We start from the raw sequence: 10,108 nt of genomic DNA on the forward strand, positions 1-10,108 counted from the left end.
GGTTGGTTTATTGTTTAGAATTATGTGAAATCCTTTAGATTTTTACCAAATGATGGTTTGATTCCAGGAGAGATTTTCGAAATTGTTGCATCGGTCTTTACTTTCAAAGATGGCGGGGATGTCCGTAGAGTTTCATTTCCGATTTTAATTTTTTGTGCTTTTTATACTTGCATTTGTCACACAAAGTTTGGCCCAGGTTTTTGGAAAATTGACTTTTTAACATTTATAAATCACTTTCTTTGATTTCTGCAGGTTCCTATTGACATGCAGTGCCATCCTTTGTCACCCCCCCCCCCCCTTCAACCCCTTGTTTTCCATGCATCCCGCAAGATCATTGTGTAGTGGAAATATATAAAAAATCAGATTTTGGAACTTTTTCTCTGGAGGAAGCATCGCTCTCGGTAACAGTTATCCTGTAATTTGGCTCGAATGGTTAATAAATGAGGTTAATGGGGGCTTGCCCCCTATCCAGCGAATAAATAGAAGGTAGGAAAGGTTATTTTTGGGGGTTTTCATGATAGCTTTGTTTGGAACTTTGTTGCTCTTGGTAACATACCTAAGTTTCAACTGGCCTTGGACTTTCGAAGCAATTTGCTGTTGTTTTTCATTGCAAAGTTATTCAAATATTGGCTTCACACTGTATTTTTGGGGAGAATTAGCATGATTTACACACACCAAAACAAAATAAACACTAAAATATCTCTAAATTGTGTTTGTTGAAACTTTACAGAGAAGGGAGCCATATTGCACCTATCCTATTAAGGTCTACAATTCTGTGGTTAAATCTGGGATTACATTTTGCCTGATTGATGCACTACATGCATGATTGATCAAAAGTAACTTTTAAGTATTCAGTTTGGTAATTTGGTATAGATTTTCTCACACCCAATTTAAAAGGTAAATATTGCCAATGGGCAGAATGACTGAAAGCAAGACCCTTTTCATCTATGGTATTTCCTTTGTAACATAAGAATGTTTTGCAACGTAATTCTTTCGTATACATATATAGGGGAATGGGTAATTCTTTCTAAAAATGTATTTCACGTTCATGAGTTTATTTGACAATAATCAGTGATGATTATAGGTATACTACAGATGTATACCGTTTTCGATTGCCGGAAGTCCATATTCAGCCAACAGTCCTGATAAATCCCGATAGTAGGGGAGGGCATGAAGTATATCAGGGAAGTTATGGGGTAAAACAGTAAATATAATGCAATAATACATAAAACAATGAAAGAAAATCATTAAAATAGTCAAACTCTGCGGAAACACCCACCAATGTTGAAAACCTATGGCCCAACATGCCAAGTTTCAAAAACTACAACTTAAAATGCCATCTTCCAAAAATGCCTACGGGAACACCCACCCACTTTCATTAAAATTTACGGAAATGCACATCATTATCAAGCTACATTATGAAGCTACGTTTATACAAAAAAATATAAAATGTAACCAAGCAACCTTCCAAAATTCATTTATATCATTTGCGATGGAAAAGAGATTCCTGCACATTAGTGTGCATAATTGAAACAAGTAATTATAATTGCAAGGTTGGATGGCTGTGTGAAGCAAAAAAAAATTTCCAACAATTCTTTACAGTGCAGATGCACTTACCAGAAACTAAGTTGGCATGTAGACTTATGGGGACTGGGGGATGTGTGGGGTCTGTGATAAAATGTCTAAAATATTTTTGATTTCTTCCTATGTAAAAGGAGAAAGTATTTGATTTTGCTACAATTTGCTCACCCACCACCCGCAATTGCAGCTGTCTCAAAACCTCATGGTGCTATGGCACGAAGGTCAACTCTTTACCCTTTTCCTTGATTGTCAAAAATATTTAAAGTTATATTGCTGTTACTAATGTCAATAACATAATAGTAATTATAATGTGTATAATGAAAATAATAGCATTGATATTCATGGCAATAGTAAAAAAAAGTTTTCCTGCAAAGTCCAGGAAGGGTGAAATCGGATAAAACCACATTGATAATTGACTCCTTTGTGGCTAAGCACTTGCAGAGCCATCTATATAGGTGCAGACATTAGATTAAGAAACGAGCACAGCATTTTCCTGGTGACATTTAGTTTATATATAGCCACCAGGAGTCGCACACAAATATCGGCTGTGTATATAGGTATATAGGTTGAGTGTATTGTGTATATATAAAAACCAACCATTTATAATGAATTGGGGTAACACCAACTCTACTGCAGTCACATTGTCAGGTCATAACCTGAAATGTTTTTGCAGACCTTCACATTATCCTAAGTAATACTACCAGTCAGACAGCCGAAACTTCTCCATTTATTGACTTCAGTTGCAAAAATACTCAATTAGTTGTAGGAGGTGACTGAAAGTAGCTTTGTATCACTGTTTTATTTATTTTGCAAGTATTTGACTGATTCCCAAATGATATTCTATAAAAATGTGTTTTTGTAAGATTTGATTTTTGATAATAGCTGTTAAAAATTGTATCATAGGTTCACAAAACAACCTCTGGTAGGAATATAGAAAACCAATCTCACAAAGTATCAGTATGGATCAAGTTGTCAGAATACAATACCACAGTAATATGTAAAAATATTTTACCAAGAAGCATTTTGGAAAATTATTGTATTGTGTATAACTAAAGCATATTATGTATATATTTTTACATACAGATGATTTGCACTGAAAACCATAGACATTTTAGTGAAAAAGATGAACATTTACTTGTATTGTTTAAGACTATTTAGAACATAAATATCTATTCATAACATATGTGTAATGTGTGCCATTGCTTTCAGCTACATCCAGTACTCTGCCATTGCGGCCAGGGCTGTAAGACAGGCACTGAAGGAGCCCTTGAAGACTGAAGCTGCCAAGCGTGAAGGCTCAGCAATTAAGATCACTCAGTGGAAGGATGGCAAAGCCATCAGTAAGTATTTTTCATGTTATTCCAAGAACTGATATGTAATGTAGTGGTAGACTGTGTGTTTGTTAAATCTAGTGGTACATTCGAATAAACATAGTATTTATGTGCTCTTGTGTTGTTTCAAAGTAGTTGAGTTTATGCGTGAGATAACAATCTATCTTGTATTCAACATCCATTTGTTTTGTCAGTATGTAATCTTTAGAGAAATATAACCATAGAGAAGGATGTATGTCAGTAGATCAAATAGATGTACTTAGAATATTACTTATAATGAGGCATGCACTGTATTGCTAAAAAGTTTTTTTCATTTTACTTTTTAAAGAAAAATAGGTTAGTCTTCTATTGCTACTCATCACAGGTGAAATGTTAAGGTAGTATATTTTTTCCCATTCTGATCACATTTTGAACCCGGAGCCAACTGTCCCCCTAAATTTTAAATTCTTGCAGCCATCCCCCCAGATTTCCTTTTCTTTATACTAATTAATGAATTCCCTTTCTTTTTAATTACTCTGAACATATTTATAATCCTTACTTGCTTCACCCATAACTACTTTTGTTTTATTTTACTAAACTATTCAAACACCAAGAGTTATTGGTGCTTATTATTAGTTTTTTTCTTTATTTCAAGACTACAAGTTTCTTGTGTAAGTAGTAGCACCAATGGTTATTGAACATCAAACTTGGGAATAGAAAATAAAAATTTCATTTGTTGGGTTGTAAATAAATTTAGTAAAATTGTAAGGGTTTGATAAGATGGATCTTTTTGTATAATGCATGTATATTGTCACTATTTAGTAATCAGTAATTCTATGAATATTCAGTGTATTAGTCATTTCATACTTTCTGTGAATAATACTGAAGATAGAAGACCTTTGAATTTTTTTGGCAGATTTCATTTTCAGAGGTGAAAGATCCAAGGGATATATTTTTGAAGAGTATTTAGATGAAATGTAATTAGAATGCAGAAGAACATAGCATGATTATTTAATTAAATGTAATTACTTATTTTGTTTTTTGTCTGCCAGTTTCTTTGGTTTGGCCTTTTCCATATTGATATACCTTTAAATGACATTGAGAATAAGTTTGTTTAGAACATTAGAGAAATAAACTGTGCACTTCGCATCAGCATAGCTCAGAGAGTTAATCTTGGTAGATAAAGCTTTTTATATAGCCCGTGAATCCAATAGCTAAAGTTCATATTCATGGTCATATATTTTTGATTGTTGATTTCCATTGTAGTTTAATTTCATTTAATGTACTACAAACTATAAATGATTTTAAATTCAGTTTTCTTTGTTTACTAAATACTGTTTTTGAATTTGCAGAGGAATAAACTGGCGGGAAGATGCAGTGCCGCAGATGTAAAGATGTAAAGATGTACAATTGATTCAGTAAATTTATATTAAGAGTTGGTTTATCTTTTTTTTATTGCCCTGTATATTTTGATATATTTTGTAAGTTTGTATGAAGCTCATGTTCTCAGTTTTTGTTATATTTTGGAATGGTGTCAGAACAAAAGTTCACATTTATAATGTATTATAAAAAGAGCTTAACATTATAGTTGGAGGTAATGATTATTTTCTTTATATATTTAGCCTCAGTAAATTGAGGAATGAGTAAAAAAAAAAAAAAAAAAAGTTAATGCTGTTTTTATTCATGTATGTGTTCTACAATTTTTTTCCATATAAACATATTGTTTCAAGTGTTAGCTAGAGGAATTAACATTAGGGGAACAGTTCCCCTTTGAGGGGCCTTAACTTCTTTTGACTATCTGTTGATCAACTCTGAACTCAGTGGCCTGTATATGTAAGAATAATAAATGTTTTGACAACCTTGAAGCTTCATATTGAATTGGTGTTGTATATAAAAGAATTCCATAAAATATGAAGGATTTTATACTGTTATTATTTTTCACTGGTTGGTATATAGGCTGAACGATATGAATATTCACATGCTGGGATTGCTCCCTTACTTCTAAAGAGTAAAGGTAGCTTCCATGCCACACATTTCTGCTAGAAAATGTAGTTTTGAATATATATATATAAGGAAATTTCATTATATATTGATAAGTAATTCAAACAAACATGCCCGGCTGTTATATGAAGTGGATAACCACTAATGTATGATTTTGATGCAGCAGAATGACTTTTACTGAGAGAACACAAGTTTTTTAACACTTTTTAATCAAAACACTTTTGTCAGTCCCAGTTTTGTAATTATTTAAGGTAATAAAAAACTACATTATACATATACTCAAAATATTAAGCAACCAATAACTAAAAAGTACATTAGTAAATGTGCAAACCAAAAATATGGCTTTCAGAAATATGTTGTAAACACTGATTTGTTTCAAAGGGTTGGCCCCCCAAACCCTTGCCCGTTATTGTCGGGGGGGGGGGGGTCTGGGTTGCTGGACTGTCTTCTCTTCTCCACTTCCTAAGGTGTGAGAGCCGTGTTGAAAAGATGAAGGCCCGAGGGAGCCATGTGCATGGTATTCCATTTTAGTTGTCTAGACCTTGCCCCTCAAGGGGACCCTAAGGTGTGGACTGTTTCTCTTCCCAACATACCCTAGGATTACTAGTAATGAAGACTTTGTACCAATAATAGGCACATTGATGCTTGTCCCTTCATGAGGTAGCCCCCACTGATTTGAATTCTTCCAGTTCCCTGACCCTAAGCTCTCCTTTAACCATGACTGAACACTGCTACTACTACCTCCTCCTCAATACCTGTCACATCAGTCCAGTCCAAATCATCTCTCCAGGAAACATTCCTCCTCTCCCAACACCCTCTACTTCATCCCCTCTACACAACTTTCATTACCTACTCCATCCTTCCATATCATTACTGTGAAACCTTTGTGTCCGTCTCTACCTCACTCAGCAGTTTGCCCTCTTCCACAAGGCTCCCCCCTTCTACTACCCCTACCTCTACAAACATCTTGAATGCGCTTGTTTAGCCCAGGCAAATGCAATTGATTTTTCATAATCCCCTTACTCTGACAGCACTCCTTTTCCATCAATATCTCCAAAAACAAGTGGGCAAAGTTTCCTTCTGCAGCCGCCTTGTCACATCTGAATCCCTAGCTATAACATTATCAACCCTGACTGACTGCATTAGTAAACCCATTCCTGACCAATCTCCTCCCTCCTTCAATACTTGCACCGGTGCCAATCCCTTGCTCATTGTTGCCATGGGGGGGGGGGGGCTTAGGAGGCGGAGACTGAGGCCCAATGTAGGAATCACCCTTCTTTGGACCGCAGCCCTCGCCTCCACTAATTTTGCAGGGTCTTTTCTTCTCCCTCTTTCCTTTTCATTCTCTTCATCCCCATATGTCCTCTTATCCAAATCGTTAACTCATATTTACCCGATTCGCACCAATACTTAATAATGCTGCGTAACCTTTGATACCTGGTACATTTGTTTGTTTTGACTATTGATCATTCTGAAAATCTGCAAACGTTGCCTTACTGAACTTAACCTGGGGGCGTTGGCCCCAAGCCCCACACTATTGCATTTTTTTTTTACATGCGTCTTAGGTGTTGACGCAGCTGAGAATTTTCAATAAAATATATTACTTGCCTGCCTCATGGACTATGATGTAATATCAGTAGAGGCCGCCGTAAATCCTCCACCAATATTGCCAAGATTACATTCCGTAGACATGACCTCCCCTTTAATGTTTACATAGGCGGAGAGTCTCTCCCTGTCCAACCATATGAACCTCCCACCGGAAGTGTTGGCGTCTAGGCAGTCTTCCCAAACACTGCCGTTCCACAACCTGATGTTCTCTATGTGCCCAACCTGGCCATAATCGATCAAACTGCTCTGTACAGTCACGTGTGCCAATTGTGGCGGCTCCTGTAATGTATTTTATAGGGGCTGCCCTTTCTACAAGTTTGAGTCTGAAGTGGCACTTCTCAGATTCAAACCTTGCCAGACAGGAAGCAACTCAGGATTTTTTCACTCCTTACTCCCATAATGTCCTTCGCTCTGCCTCTCGCCTATTCTCCCAAGAAATTTCTACATCTTCCCTAGCATCTCTTCCTCATCTAACTTGTACCCCTTCCCTCCCACAGTCAGATTTTTTTGACTGGGAGAGTCGCTACTTACCCCTCTTCTCCTCTTCCATGCTCAGACCTCCCCAACCAACTCCACTGTAGAAACTCCCGAGGACATTCAAGACTAGCTAATGGCCCAAAATAACATACCTACACATCATCCTCCAATCTCTCTGCTCCCATTCCTTCTACATTCAAAGTAACTGCCAACAGCCACCATTCTCCTACTCATGTTCCCCCCTCAACCCTATGTCCCACTCTCTCTCAACACGTCCCATTCTCCCCTGCTCCAGCTGCATCATCCCCTTCCTTCCCCAGAATCCCCTCTGCTTCTCCCTGGATACACATGTGACCTTTTATCACAATAGCCCCCTTCCCTGAATTCTCTCCGTCGTGAAACTGGATCTAATCGCCCTTAAACCCATTTATCCTTGTAAAGTTTGACACTTCTTCCTTTGCTCTAATAACTTGTTAATCCTGCCTTCCTGAAATGCTTTATGAATTCTTATGTGTAACACATTTAATCATCAACTAATCCCCCTCTTTACCCTTTTCACTATTACTCCTTTCTGCAGTGCTATTTGACTTGTGATGTCGAGCACATTTGTTTTGCTTTGTAACCGTAGACCTGACCACCCCCTTCATGTTAATATTGGCGGCGAGTCCTTCCCTGTCCGATCATATCAACATCCACCTTGTCAACGTCAGAAATGTCAGATCTGCCGTTGTCAGATCTGCCATTTATCCTTGTAAAGTTTGACACTTCTTCCTTTCCTTTGTTGTCAAGCACTGTCGCTCCACAGCCCTCTGCGTGCCCAACTTGGTCATAATCGATCAAACTGCTCTGCACAATCACCGAGGCAAGCCCATTAGCACCGAATTTCTTTGAATGTAGGTTTGGGATACAGTATCGTTATTACTTATGTGCAGGAGTCATTAAAATGAGTAAAACGTAAGTTTGAGTATCTGTATGCGAAACAAAAGCAAGAGAATAATACTGAGTGGCAACACATGCGCTGTCCAAATAATAAAAAAGACACGGAAAAGTCAAGAGCAGCTGACGGAGTATATATTTTCGTTGAAAATTGTATTCCCTGCAGTTGTTTAAAAGTAATGAAGAGATAGATATATATTGAGGTTGAGGTTCAAGAGGACAGTGTTGTAGAAAACTATCGAATAGCTTATTTTTACAAATGTCTACACATATTTACGCCCTATTTTGGATATGAGCAAAAGTAAGGGCTGTATCAAAAGCATAAAAGTCTTATACAGTCTACATTTTCTATTATATGCTTATTCTCCATAGTAAAAAGTCAACTTCAGATTTCAGTCACATTCTTTATGTATGGGAAACATTTCGAAACATGTATTTTTGTGCATGCCTATCTCAAAATTATTTTTTTTCTAATTTATCAGATATCGCTCTATGACAAATGAGCGGTCATGTCTTCCAATATTATTTTCCATGGTTAATTGCTGTGCAACTCTCTGGGGTGTATAATAAAGTTCAATGGTTAGCATGAATTTCTTTATAATGATATATATTGTTCTTTAATATTAGAGTGTGTCGATTAAAAGGAAGCAATACAGGTTTATAATTTCAATAATATGTATTCTTTCCAAAGCTCGTGGCATGGATGCCAATTCTGTCGCCATCTTCTGCCCTTCATCGCTGCGCAGCCGGTCACATGCATGCAGTGGTATGTGTGACACCAAATCAAATGCGAGGACTTTCCGTGGGCATGTGCCTGCTCGTAGGTTCGATGAGATTTAGATATGGGATTTAGGCGTTGTGGCAACTCAACAATCTCGGAAACATCGCCTTCACCACATGGGGCGGGATATTCTGAACTAGAAAAAAGTTCTGGTTCGGTTCGCTTGACATTATACTCATGTATACTGATACGTTTGGATATACAAATTATATCCAGTGTTTTTTATCCTTATTAGGGGCTTTCAGGCGTGCCCCTTTATCAGCTAGCCCCACTGACATTAACTTTTTCGTTTCCTCAACCTCTGACTCTTCTTTGATAACGACTGCGAACACTAATACTATTATCCTCTCCTTGATACCTGCTGTCAGCTCATTCCATTCCGAGTCACCCACCCAACCTTCAAAAAACATTTCTTCATCTCTCCTAGCATCTTCCATTCCATCTCCTTATCGTCTACAGTCTACTTCATTTTCAATCCCTTCCTCCCTTAATACTACTGTTCATCCTTATTGTCTGCCTCCCCGCAATACTACCTGACAGCACCGCTCCCGTCTTCCTCCCGTCCTCAGACTTCTACTACTTGAACCTCTGCACACCTTCCGAGTAATCTTTTTAGTCTAGCCAAGTGGGATAGATTTTTTTTTGTAATTACCTGCTACAATCTCTTACTCCGGAAATACCCTCCTCTTCCAACAATGTTTGCAAAACAATTTGGCAAAGCTTCCTCCGGCAGCCGTTTCAATCATTCACACCTTGACACGATTACATTTAAGTTCCAAGCTCGTTTATTATCTACCGTGCCTAAGCCTCACTCCTCCCCTAATACTTGTACTGGAACAGTTTCCATTTCCCCGGTCAGACCGCGAGAACGACCTTCTGCCACGTTGACTATGATTCAGTATCAATACAGTGTTGCACTACCCCCCTTCCCCCCAGAAGCTTCCGCAAGTCGTACATCAAGATTTCCAAGATTACCGAGATTACCAAGATTCCTTCCATAGACATGGCCTCTCCGGTAGAGTTGATATTGGCCGAGAGTCATGTCCTGTCCGACCATACTGACCCCTCCCCCGTCAGTATCAGGAATGTTGGCGTTTTGGCCACCCTGCCAATCACCTTCACTGCACAGCCCACAGTCCTCTTATGTCCGCAACCTGGTCATGATCGTTAAAACTGATCTGCTCCCTCTGTGTATTTTACAGAGCTGCCCCATCTATAAGTTTGGGTGTGAGGTTGCAGTTTTCAGATTCAATCTTGGCCTTAGTTTGCGCGAGGAGAGACCAGACAAGGTGCACGCCCTTTGTAAGTCTAGACACTCCAGTCTCTGCCACTTCCCCCAATGCCTACCCCTCCTCTACTCCTTAAACATTTGTCCCCTCTCCCTCTTCATAAGAAAACCTTCCTTTCTTAGACC

The 10,108-nt window shown here is 38.1% G+C and overlaps 1 long non-coding RNA gene across 1 annotated transcript; it reads left to right on the forward strand.

Annotated features, from left to right (window-relative positions):
• The first annotated feature begins 3,240 nt into the window (after positions 1 to 3,240).
• Positions 3,241 to 4,812, forward strand: LOC119575389. The gene is made up of 2 exons (XR_005228977.1): positions 3,241 to 3,289; positions 4,244 to 4,812. It is a non-coding gene; the product is annotated as an uncharacterized LOC119575389 (long non-coding RNA).
• Positions 4,813 to 10,108: the final 5,296 nt, after the last annotated feature.

This window comes from Penaeus monodon, chromosome 7 (assembly GCF_015228065.2).
Source record: "Penaeus monodon isolate SGIC_2016 chromosome 7, NSTDA_Pmon_1, whole genome shotgun sequence".
Classification (NCBI taxonomy): Eukaryota; Metazoa; Arthropoda; class Malacostraca; order Decapoda; family Penaeidae; genus Penaeus; species Penaeus monodon.